The sequence below is a fragment of the Manduca sexta genome, chromosome 26 (genome assembly GCF_014839805.1).
Source record: "Manduca sexta isolate Smith_Timp_Sample1 chromosome 26, JHU_Msex_v1.0, whole genome shotgun sequence".
Lineage (NCBI taxonomy): Eukaryota > Metazoa > Arthropoda > Insecta > Lepidoptera > Sphingidae > Manduca > Manduca sexta.
The window spans coordinates 19,997,950-20,011,755 of record NC_051140.1 but is presented as its reverse complement, the minus strand read 5'-3'; positions in this window follow the sequence as shown (position 1 = coordinate 20,011,755).

The window sequence follows — 13,806 nt, the reverse complement described above, 5'->3', positions numbered from 1 at the left end:
CCTGATTTTTATAAAAAAGCTAGTAATTTTTATAAACGAAATATTAATGATTCACCTGATGGTTAGGGATTATCATTAGCAATGAACAGGACAGAATAATGTCTTAAAATAAAGAATTTAGGCAACACAATGACTGTAACTGAGGCATAGGTACATATTGTTAGAAGTAAATTTTTAAAATTATAGGCTTTGCTCGCAACTCCGCCCAAGTGAAGGCCCTTTCTCGTAATACTAATAAATCTTCTCAAACCATCGCAATCAAAGTAAGATTAAAAAATATTTGTTTAAATAAATTATCTCCATAATAATTTGCAATCAGTGACTACATACCTTCCGGCAGCCCAATAATTCTATAACTATTAAAAACTGAGGCTTCAATTTTTTTTAATACCGACTTGAAGGACAAATCCTTGGCACATTTAAGGTATTTTCACAGATCAAAGCCTATTCGTCACGTTGCGCTATCACGTTGCAAACTCCTTTGTCATAAAATCCCGCGTAAACACGTAATACGGACAAATAAATCTTTTTCTTTGACGCACGTTCGCGTGTTTGATTCTCTGTAAAGATGGCGAAGATAACGATATATTTTGAGTATGCGTAAAGTAGTAATGCTAATTTATTTGGGTATTGCGGAACTGCTGAACAGATTTCAATGCCAGTTTTACTGTTTCAAGAGAAATTTAGTAAACTTGTATCTCACTAATATGATAAGAGAATATGTTTGTAATAAACTCAGGATATTTTATGTTTGCTAGAGATAAACGCAAAAATCACGGATCGGATTTAAATATAATTTGGCACACGGATAGACCATATTCACAATTTATTCAATACAGGCTTGCGTAGTAATGAAATAGAAGAAAATACCTCGCAAATACATTATGATTAGCAAAAACTTTGTTCTACTTTTTTAAGGTTTAATTTTTATTATTTATTTATATATCCTGAATTAACATGTAGAGTACTTTTCATCCTGCTAATTCACTGCCAGGGGATATACTTGAACACTGAACTGTAGTACTGAACTTTTTTAAGTAGATGGCGTTAGCATCGTATACATGACGCTATGGATCGTTCCAGTGATTTAGAGATTTTTGTAGCGGGAAAGGGTTTTTACACCGAAACCGCGGCAAGACCTTATAGGATATACAATATACAGAGCATTATTATTATATTAATACTCGTACTAAAGTATCCGGTGGATTAAAATGTTTTCAATGAAATAAAGTGTAATGAAAATATGTCGGCAATGCAAACAATGACAGTTAAAGAAAAAACAACACCAAATTTAGTCTATTGGAAGTAACAAAGATCTCTTTCTATTTCTATATATACATAGCCACTACCCAATGAAACTCCTAAATGTAACTACCTCAATCAAAAATCTATAAAATGTACTTTCCAAAAACACTATTCAATATATTATTAAATCCCTTTAAATATTTTTCATTTTCGAAAGTACAATGTTCAAAGTAATGAACATAACATTCTTTCATCCATTTGACATGCGAAGAATAAATCAGCAGCACGCGGATCACGTTTCAGCCTCCAGGGGAGAGGGTGTTTGGCCGTTTGAATTAAATTTTCACATGGCTTTAGAAAATGCAGAGATGTAAGCGTGTTGAGAAGGCGTCGCGTGTCCGCATTCTAGTAGTCTTGGCTTACTCGGTATTTGTAGAGAATATAGCAAATAAGTTATGAAGGATAACAGTGGTGGAGTAGGTATTCAATTGCAATACTGTTTAAAAAAAATTGAAGACGCGAGAATGTTATAACCGCCTTTATTTTGTAACCAATATGGCTCGTATTGTTGTATCAGATTTTTTTAACGAACGTTCCTGCCTCACTTCAAACCAGTGTATTCAATCCTGCGAATCGAACTCGATGCTTACCAGTCTACCTATATAGGCTACTACCAGACCAAGGAAGCGACACACAGGGGAAAGTCCTATCACCTGGTATATATAATTTTATTAAATTATTGAATTTTCTGATAAAAAAGTTCCCCTACAGCTGAATTACCTAATTAATACCAATACACAAGTACCAGTTACAATAACGTGCAACCCTCAGCATATATAACCTAGGGGCCAGGGGAACGTTGGAATAATATTCCCTCTATTATAAAGCACCACTTGGTGTGCTTGAGTGACTTTCGACTCATACGTTTAGTGGGAAAATAAAAATCTTGGTGGGATGTCGAGTTCGGGAGCTTTGATTACTTTTGAATGTGAAGTTTATTTCTTTGATGTGTTTTTGTGTTTTGGTTTGATTTTTTAAGGTTTCGTGGTGTTATGATGAGTCGATTGAGTTGTAAAACCGATTCCCATTTCGAAATAAATATTTCAATATCTTACAATGACAATTTTGCGGCGTCACAAACCAATGCGACTAATTAGTTAATCATTTTTTTACTCTACTTATTTTATACTAGGCGTTGCTTGGGGCTTCATCCGTGTTTAAAGTCTGTCGCATTACAACAATGCCTAAATCTTTATAACGATCTATACTATTATCTGTGCGTAGTACGAGCCTAGTGTCATACATTAGAAAATGAGATTTAAAAATTACTTACTTCCTATGGAAAAACAATTCAAGATAAACAAGTTGAATCCCGAAAATGAGTTATTCATGTCCCAAATTTCATATAAACCCATTCAGCTGTTTCTGAATTTACTTGCAACGAACATCCAATCCTTTATACATTAACATTTACAATATTAGTTAAACGTGAGATAAGTCTAGCTTTAAATGGAATTCCTTGTGAAATGCCTTCGCAAGAGACCTGTCTGGGATTTTGGTTAAAATAAATTAAAAAAACTAGTACAATGAATATGTTTTAGCAAAAATAATTTAAAACTCACTTCCACGGCTCGGTAACTTGGCGAAAGTTTTAGATTTATGAGAGCCATTTGCTAAATTTGTTGCTTGTAGCTTTGATTGTTTACGCGGCTAGATGGACAGTTGTGAGTGAAGAAGCAAAATAGAGTGGATAACAGTTAGCAGCTAATAAGTTAACCATGTTTAAAAACGTTCCATAGCATTCTAATTACCAATTTTCGCTTTTGATTATTGATAGAGATGTGATGTGTGATGTGAATGTAACAAGTATTTGTCAAACTATTTAAATTCGGATTTAACGAGCGAACTTATTGCTTTAAGGAGTACTATTTCTGACTTCTCGCAATCATCAGTGTAATTACTGGGTAACGTTAGGCATCTAATCTCACAGACGAGAGCGATAGGTCAGTATTTCAAAGTTGGTACTGCTACTGCTTATAACTAAGTATGAAGTGTGTAACTTTATTGCCGCTACAAACAAAAAAGCGGTATCTAGACGCGATACAAAAGTTTGCAGATTTCAATTCTTGAACGTCGAGCGGTAATGAAGATGAGCGAAGTTCGTGTCAAACAATATTTCATAAGTAAATTCAGCGAACTATCTTTCACATGAAATGAATTTTACACACTAAACTAGGTCGTAGATAATTTATTCAGAGTGTAAGTACTGCTTTGTATGTTATGCAGGAGTATGAATGTAGACTGCACCCCAAGTACCAATAATAAAGAATTGCTCCAAGTTTTCGTATCGGGTAAGTTAACGTCAAATTTTTTCCTTGTACTGGTTTGACAATACTATGTGTCAAAAACAGATCCGCACTGCCATTTCCCACACATTTTGAGATTATTTTTTCAATTTTCACGATGTCGTATTTTAGTTCCAAATACGCTCACGGGACGTTGTTCAACCTTCTACACAAAAATTCGCTTAAACGAAACCATAACGTAATAATTCGTGCTAAGGGTACTGTTCAATCATTATCATCATCATCTCCCACATAAAGTCCACTGCTGAAAATAGGCCTCCTGTTAAGACACCCAGGTATATTGTTTATAATATTACAAAGCTCCGGCTTTTTATTATTGTACGACGTGGCAATGACCACTGTATGGGTAACCCAGTGACTTCGATTTGTGGAAAAAATATTCCACAAGTAATATCCCAACTAAAATAAATAGAAAAAAAACTCTTTTTTCGACTTTCAATCCTATACAAATAGAGCCGGTCGAAATCGTTTGAATAATTAAATTTGAATGTGTACTCAAGAAAAATTGATAGCGATCCGACCAATCCGAATATTGGACACGTGAACCGAATGTTAAACGAGAATCAGTATTATATTTTACTATCGTATACTGTTCATATTTATTTGAGTGTGTATTGATTTATGGGAGATTGGTATGTGTGTATCCACGCTGAAGTTTTGCAATTTATGTCGGTGTGTTACAAAATAACATCCAAACCAAAGTTCTCACTAGTTTCAGAAACAACACACATTACTCTCATAATTTTTTTTTCATGCTTTTTAAATTTATAGCTTGTCAATTAGATATAATAAAACATAGTTTATTATCATGGAGTTATTGGAATTACATTACTATTAAGCGAATTACTATTTATATGATGTCTAATTTAATAGAAAAGAAATAGCCGTATAATCATGAAGCTACAAATCGTGTAGAAGTTGTAATTATGTCCTTTATTAGGGTCAAACTAAATTTAAGGGTCAAAAGTGGGCAGAAATGTTTGTTTACAGTTCTCGAAGACGCTAGTAGAATTCACTATACCATTTTATCTAATATATTATACAGTCAACAGTTGATATCAATATGGCCACGTAATATCCCTTGTGTAGATTTTTTATTACCTTACGATATTCATAGTTATGTACGACTACCCCATAAAAAGTACATAAAGATACAAATAAAATATATATACGGGCGTCGCGTAAACAGCTGGAAATATGGCGCGAATAACAAGGAGTTTACGAGGCTGTTTATGTTAGTCTTCCTCGCTGATAAACGATTCAAAGTCATTGACATAATTTTTTACAAAAGAAACAGCTTCGTCACCTCTGCGTGATCACTGCCTAACAGCGCGAATACCACGGGAAATAGATATACTAAAACAAACACAATTATTAAAATACAGAAGATATAAAAGATCCGGTAGAAGAGTTGTTTATACTATTTTCAAACAAACACAGATCATACGTCCATCAACTAACCTTTGAAACTGAAAAGGTTAAACAAACATTGCACGTTTAATTCAGTTCGAAATCACAATCGAATTAAATGGAAGTCTGGAGCGAACGTTAACCGGTGGGGTTGAGAGAGCCCTTCAGCTGGAGTGGTGGGACGCGCCTGCCCCACTCCCGTTTTAAATTTCGCATGTACATTTTTTTTAATTAACGGTAGAAAATTCAAGTGTCATGAGGCAAAGGTATGAAAGGTATGCTGCTGATATGTTGTGGCTGACAACCGTAAATGTGGTAAATAGGCTGGAGTTTTATGTACGACGAGTCTGATGTCTGGTATACGTCCAGTGTGAGAAGCATAATTATAACGACAAAGAACAGAAGGTCTTCATTGATTTTGAACCACACTACATAACTACAGTAATCCATTCTAAAAGAAATTGAGCGGAAAACAATACAACTTAAAAGGTTGATATTTTTAGATGATAATATTGGTAAACCAATGCTTCGGCATGACGATCATGGTGCAATTCCACGCAATGCTTTTCAATTCAGAGTTCAGACGTTGTTCTATTTTATATGGGCGATTTTGATGCTAACTACCAGGAGGGCAGCTTGCTCGACTCGTTATTGTCATAAATTGTCTCATTAAACATACACGTATGCATGCTAAGTATTTTGCATTACGAGTGTGCGAAGCATTTCCAAACTTCTCTTATCTAGAAGCTATACAGTCTGGTCACGTAAAAACAGTTAGAAACAGCACAACTTCGGAAGTCGCCGAGCGCAACAACTACGGGCATTAGTTTTGCTTTGAATATTAAAATGTCTGCCGAAGTCTCGCCACGCTTTGACGTTCAAAATGTTTCGCTTGATTGGACTTTACCGAGTTATTTTCGGGTTTATTTGTGATTGATTTTTTTGATCCTTTCATTATGATAATATGTTTATCGGAAATTGTGAGATAGAGGGCTGTCGCATCTTTAGTGTTACTGTAGTATATTATGATCTATGGACTGGTGAATCCTGGAGTTGGATAGTTAAGGCAGCATTATATGTATCGTGATTTGTCAGGAACGGAATGCCTCACAATGGATGACACTAATGTGCATCAATACAGGTCATAATCATACAAGGCGCAGGCCGTAAAACTATGCCAAATATTTTCTACTAATGTGTCCTCTGGCGACCCCACTTTGGAGGGGAATAACCTGACTGGTGGAAAAAGATAAAACAGCATGCCCTGCATTTGGAAATTCAACAAAACCCAAATCAAAATCACAGCAATTACTCCGTCTAAACGTATCACAGTCGTTGGCAATAAATTCATTAAAACCACTGTTACGATATTAGCCCAGTAAAGTTTCACAAAGCTGCGCTATTTGCAGCGGCGAGCAAAATGTAAAGTTCGGAGGCACAGTGTCACACGGCGAAATTTATTCGGGTCGTTAGCACCGGTTAATGTATGTTGTTGCCTTCGGGATTACCGATTTATGATTAGTGAAAAATGGATGTGCTAGAAAAACGCACTATTTCGAACGAACGAGCGGAATTTTTGGAAAAATGGTGGAGTAACAGCTGTACATATTACTTAATCTTAAAGGTTTGGGTCTGTAAAGTTAGTACCAACTTAAATTACACATTTTGAAAATTTCCCATAAACAAAACTTTGGATTGTCAGTGAAATATTTAACAAAAATACAAATGGTAACGAAATATTAGAGGGAACGTCTGCCGTCTCAGATCTAGCGCTGTAACAATAAAAACTTTCCTCACTCCTCACCCACTCAATTTAGAAGCATCCTTTGCGGTACTTTCGTGATTTTTTGCTGTTTTGTAAGATATTTAAACCTATTACTTAGAATGGTTTTTAAAGAAGCCAGCATTACTAGAGTGGTATCTCTAACTGAAAACCGCCACGAGTTCTTAAATTATAATTAGCTGATGCATTTTAAATAGAGTTATAGAAAGCCTTAATTCTCATCCCCAATTTCTTTCATTATCTTTAAATATCGACAATGCGCTCTTCCTTCTCATGTGTTGTAGTCATAATATATTCCAAACCATACACTGGTCCTCACATTAAATTGCTAACAAAAACAAGCCTAGATATACAAACAGATTCGCAAACAAGAAACTTTACTAGTAAAAGAAGTACAAACACAGCAAATTGTTTTGATTATTATTATGAAAATTCGAAAACACGGCGAATAATTGACGCGGGCGTACATTGAAATGAGAGTTGAAACGAGATAAAACCTTACGTTTTCAGAATCGCACCAAACAGCGGGGGCCGAGATAACTTCTGCCCTGTTAAATAAAGAAGACAGTTATATTGAAAGTGGGGCCGTTTGCCTTCTGTAATTTTCTCGGGATACCCTTAAATTGTGGTGCTAGAGACAAAAAATAGCGATTGTAATCAATTATGGGAGAGGAGACCTACCCTTCTTTGAAGGGACATGCTGAATAACTACAGTATTTTATAGATACTTTTCTAATTTAGTATAGGTCGCATGATATGTGATTAATTGGCTCAGTAATCGGTATTGTTTTGTTTTTTTTTGGTGCAATATGCTGCGTCCCAATAATATAAATCAGCAAGCTTTTGGTTATTTGTTTGGTGTCCGATGACGCTGAAACAGTAAAAACGTACAAATTCAGTATCAAGATAAATTTGGGCGCCGGCCAATGCATACTTTTATTCTGCCATTAGTTTTAAACGTTACGAACGGATATGTAATTCTTGCGTAGTATTTTTTTTAACATGTTTGGTCATGTTTGTTAGCCTGGCAAAGGCCGGCTTATAAAAACACACCAGACTTTCTGTGAGCGCTTTAGATGCTCATCATCATCATCATCATCATCATCAGCCCTGTATTATATACTGTCCCACTGTTGGGCACGGGCCTCCTCTACTACTGAGAGGGATTAGGCCTTAGTCCACCACGCTGGCCTAGAGTGGATTAATAGACTTCACACACCTTTGAAATTCCTAAAGAAAAATTCTCACGTATGCCAGGTTTCCTCACGATGTTTTCCTTCACCGTTAAAGCGAGCGATAGATAATTCACAAAGAAGATACACATATTTTTTTAGAAAAGTCAGAGGTGTGTGCCCTTGGGATTTGAACCTGCGGACATTCGTCTCGGCAGTTCGTTCCACAACCAATTTCCAACTAGGCTATCGCCGCTTTTTAGGCTATCGCTTTTGAGACGCTCGCCACCCTTGAAAATTAGGTGACCAGACTGAGGGCAACCCATTAATGGATAACGAACCTTGGCTCAGGACGGTCACTGGAAGAGTATGAGACATCAATGATTATGGATGCGCGTAGTCGTAGCGAACTAACATTCTAACCATTACCGAACGACGTAGTATTGCAATACGATTTAAGCATGGCCAACTGTGAAACACGATTCAAACTACAAAAGGATGCAAGTATGATATATTTAGTAAGAGCCATAGTTCCCTGATTAAGAATTATATAAAACATATCAATATATTGTTACATTAGTTTAGATATTTTGATAGAGTTAGAATTACCTCCTACGAAGGTGACTGTGGTAATAACGGTAAAAAAATCACTCTAGATATTTTTTGTAACATATTATTGAAATATTGAAAATATAAACATTTCAAATTCACACAACATAAATGCTATTTTATGAATAATAGCGTGTTCCAAGCAACGGCAAAGGAACAACACCGCCATTGCTTGTGTCTTAAGTCGTTGTCCAAAGGAGATAGAGACATTTTTCGCTTCGCCACAAAGTTAAAAACTCGTTATTTGCGCGCGAAAAAGTTAAGGAAGCCGCCATTGTGTCTCGCGTCGAATTTATCGCGGCCATCTCGCCGTCACCACAAAGCTTTGTGATTATTTCTTCACAATAGAGAGATATTTTTAATTAGAAAGTGTATTTTGTGTCGAAAAATATGTTACGGGAATAATATTACGGCTTTGAAAATAATCTTTGCTGTTGATTTGGTTTTATGAAGATTTATACTATTGATGGAAGATATATAGAAATACGACTTGTCTACAATATTTGATCCTGTATAAGGAATATGAAGAAGCAATTATTAGTCATGCTTCAGCCTCGGCGGTGACCATACGCAATTTTGTAATCTGAACTGTCTACGAATAAGAATTTATTTTCAAAGAACAGTCACACCAGTGCGACTCGCTTCACAAAATACCGCCGGATATGAGAACAATAAAAAAATCTTGTTAGTAATGTACATAAAAAAACGAAAAAAATAAACTAGAAACCCCGATATGAGTCACTTTATTCCCTGAAATAAAACACAGAGAAACATATGCGAGGAACTAAGGCGTGGAAGGAATAGCACACGCTGAAAAATCTTAACCGAACTTTACACATCAATATTGTGTATCTCGCTCTCGCGTATGTAATAAGAGAAGGAGGGATATTAGTTTTTGAACGGTGAGCTCACGTGACGACGGAATCCGATAAAACGAAAGGGTTGAGCCAGATACGGATATTTTGGTAGTCAATGTTTTCTATTCTATTGAATAACAAGATATCCTAAGTGCTTGTCTAAACATAAACGCATTCTAATAAACAATATTTACACCAAATATCTATGTTAAGTATGAATAACAATAATTGACGGTATAAATAAAAGCAAAACGATAAAAAAAATATATACACTACGTCGTTTAGCGATACACCGAAAACAAGCTGTATTTTTATAACAAATACGCTAAATAAAGTGACCCATATTCGATAACAAAAATGTTTGTAGTTTTTAGTCGTGTATTTTCGCGACAGGCATTAGCATAGCAATTAGTCAGCTATTTAGCAACAGAACATAATGTAAGGTCCACCAAGATTACCGTTTTCAGTTCAACAATATTGTAATAAGGTGATATTCGTTATAATATTATTTGGTTCAAATTCTGGCCCGCCTAGTATTGAACATAAGACTTAATCGAGGTCATAAACTAATTATGTTGTCACTAGCATAACAAGATTAGGCAACACGCATTGAAATAAATGATCCAAAAGATTTAATACATTATCAAATAATTTTCCCCCAAATCCACCCAATATCCGCCAATTATCGGATATCCAACGCCATCCCTATTCGGCATTTGAACCCCTAGATTTATTTTATGGAGAGTGCGCAACGTTCTTTTTGCAATAGACGCCAGAAGGTGCGTTCCAACCCTTCATATTTACGATTAAGTCGTGATCAGAAATATAAAACACCTATGCCTGTTTTTTTCGTTTGCACGATACTGTTACGCCGAGTAGACATGTTACGTGCTGGCTGATTTTAAATGTTTCTACCATTTTACTGTATTGGGTATATTTTTGACTTTATATGAATTTGTAATCGTTTTTCTTGCTTGCAATATTTTAAAGGTGAATGATGAGTGTGATATTTAAGATTTGATGACTCGTGGCTGATGCAGCATCAAGTTCTTTTTAATTTAAATTTCTATTGTTACTATAGTCTGGGATCGGATACAAATCTGATATCTTTTTATAAACATTATTGTCCAATATCATTGGAAGCTAACTAACTTCTCCAGCATTCAACCTTCGGGCTTATCCAAACTACCCTAACTAAACGAATTTATTATATTATCTATCTAAAATTTGTGAGTATATTATGTTTGTCTAAATTAGGTAAAGTACTGCACTGTACATTGGACATGCTAAAGACCCAGATGCGTGAGATGAATCATATTATTTGTTTTACTTATTTTCATTCTTTAATGTATATAATATTTCCCAAAATTAAATAGTATTTCATTTTACCTCTACTCTTCCGAATACTCGATTACATTTCCACTTTATTCCAATTAATACGTCGAATTCTTTCAAATGATGCCAATTTTGCAAACATATTTTATCCGTGTCCATTTAAAATGTAGAAATAACCGATGTGCTTTCAGATCACGATCCGATGTGAAATGTGGGGCGAACGGTATGATTTCGCCTCGCCACTGTTGCATGGACTTTGTGGAAATATTGATGAGCTTCATTTGATTTAGCATATAAATTTGGCGAAATAACATTGAATATTTAAGGTTTAAAATTGGATACTTTTTAGGAGTTAATTAGTCTCTCGTCTGTTTGAAAGAATCGATTAAAGATTCCTGTATTTAAGAAGGAATGGTGTGAATTGGTTAAAGGATCTATGAGTTTTACGACAAATTAATCAAATTATAATAAATATTTTTAATTGCTACAAATATTTCATTTTGAAGGTGCCGGGCGAAGTGCATTGCAGTGACATCATTCAAATTCGCCTTATGCTATAAAAACGAGTCGTTGAATACGCGTAAATTAAGATCCTGAAGACTCTATTAGACGCGGCAAAAGAAATACACTCAATACCAAAACATAATCTAGAGAAGTAAACAAGAAAAGTTAATATTTAACTTGGAATGCAGCAATAACAGCACATCGTATTTATTTCTTTAAACTCAAATGTTCAAAAATTTTCTACCATTTTTCTAACTTTTGCAGGTAGTGTTTAACTTTGTTCATCTGCCTTAATGCAAATGAACGGTAATGTGAAGAATACAACTGTATGTACAAACAGACAATGTAATAGCTAATTTAAAAGAGCTCGCTGCTTATTCTGTTAATACACGAATATATTATCTATTCAGCAGAGTTTTTTTTAGGAAATCCTGCTGCTGATGAAGGGAGTTTGATAGGATTAATACCACTGCAATTAACCAGGTTAGAGTACTTCAACTGCCTCGTAGAAAACTGATGTGGAATGGTACCTTTCCAGGACTATAGGTTTTAAATTTTGATTAAACCTAACACCAAATTGTTTTCCACCATTTGGCACTAGAATTGGACGCGCTGTTGATTTTGAATATTCTCATGTAATACTATAAATTGTATAGCTTTTTGAGCACTACCTACCGTTAGTAAACAGAAAATTGTGTGAAGTGGCATAATAGTAATCGTATTTGCTACTAAGTTTTATACAGCCTACGTCTAACATCAAAGTTCCAACAAATTTACAGCATTCACTTTCAAAAGTCATGAGTTAAAGATTTTAACATTACCTCGTACATAAACAAAAATTATGATCTAAGAAGCATGGACCATAGAAAAGAATAAACGTCAAAGAGCAAGAGATAACAATACCGAAATACTAGTGAGGAACTCTCCACACAAGCCCCACGAGGATACAAATAACGCAATAACCGGTGAACAAACCTGTGCGGCAATTAGCCGAGTGTTACGCCCAATTAAGTGGCTGTTACAAATTAAGAAATGCGAGAACGGCAGTTCGCTGCTAACGGATTTTGTAAACAGGGGTAACGAAGTGACTTGGCCGGTGGATAGTCTGCGAAACGTTTGGATACGGTAGATGTTTTTGTGTGATATTCGGATTATTGGATTAGGTACTAATCTTATAAGATTTTATAAATCTTCAATTTATTTTATAGTAAAAGGTCAGGGAAGTAGGAATGCGGAAATTTGATGATAAATTCTTGAAATTAAATAATGTTAAGGTAGTTGTAAGTTATGGCCTAAGTTTGAAGAGGATAAATGAGAACTAGACTAGGTAAAGTAGTCCGATTTTTGCTACTGCAAAAAATTCAATGTAATGTTATTTCATTATAGCTCTTGAGAGACAGTGGTACGGATTCAGCTGGAGTAATGCTGCTATGGTATCAAAACAAATAATATTAATTTCCCAAATAATATAAAATTACCGTCTCCAAGCCAATAAACTTCCATCATGGTTGATGTACGTCGCGTCCCTGATTACTGCGACACCTGACGAACTGCATCCGAATGTTCGTCCGGATTGTTGCCGAATATTACATCGCTGCTGAAAACTTACTACAGTCAGACTGAAAGGTATAGGTGTTTGTTTACTGTATACTTGTAATGTTTTTTATCCATGTTGTATTTTTGTGGTAGCAAAATAAGCATCAAAATTCCATTAATTACTTATAACTTCTAAAATGACATTCCGATGGTTGAATATCGCTTGATATAAATTAACCCGAATGCATAGCTAACACCGGTGAAAGAAAACGAACGTGGTAAAAAACCTACCATAGTAGCTAGTTCTAACAATCACATTGTTAAATTGCCTGAAAAATATCTAGTAAACATTTGCATAATTCTATCATAGCGTTTGCCAACTTGTGTTTTAATTCAAGAGAACATACTATGAAAAGCAATATCAGTGCTGTGAAAGAGCTACAAAATATTTCAACGTTTAAAACAAATGAAGTTATACAAACAGTAACACGAACAATTTCGCAAACAGAAACATCAACGTGTTAATTTTTAACTTTAGAATATTCCTTACAATTGAACAGCATTAGGAATGCCGACATTTCTTCGTTTCTGAGAGCAGCGGGTTTTATTTCACGTGCCCCTACATTCTGAATATTTTAGTCAGTACGTGCGCCTCGAACGACTGCGACTTTGCGAATTTACCGCGCACCTCCTAATAAATGGAGAGCGGGGCCGCGTGAATATCTGAGTGAGCTTGTAAAAATGCTTGCTTTAATTCCAGTTTTGAGGATTGAAAAGACACGTGATGCGCATGAGTTGACTGCAAGTAATGTGATAGACTCGTACGGGTTGTAAAAAGATGATTTTGGAAACGTATTATATTTGATTTCAGAAGTTAATAAGAAACAACTTCCGATGTTTGCAACGAGAAACAAAGATATTTAGCGTGAAAATATAATTCAGATTTTATAATTTTTAATTTAAACTATTAATACATTTTGTAATTAATA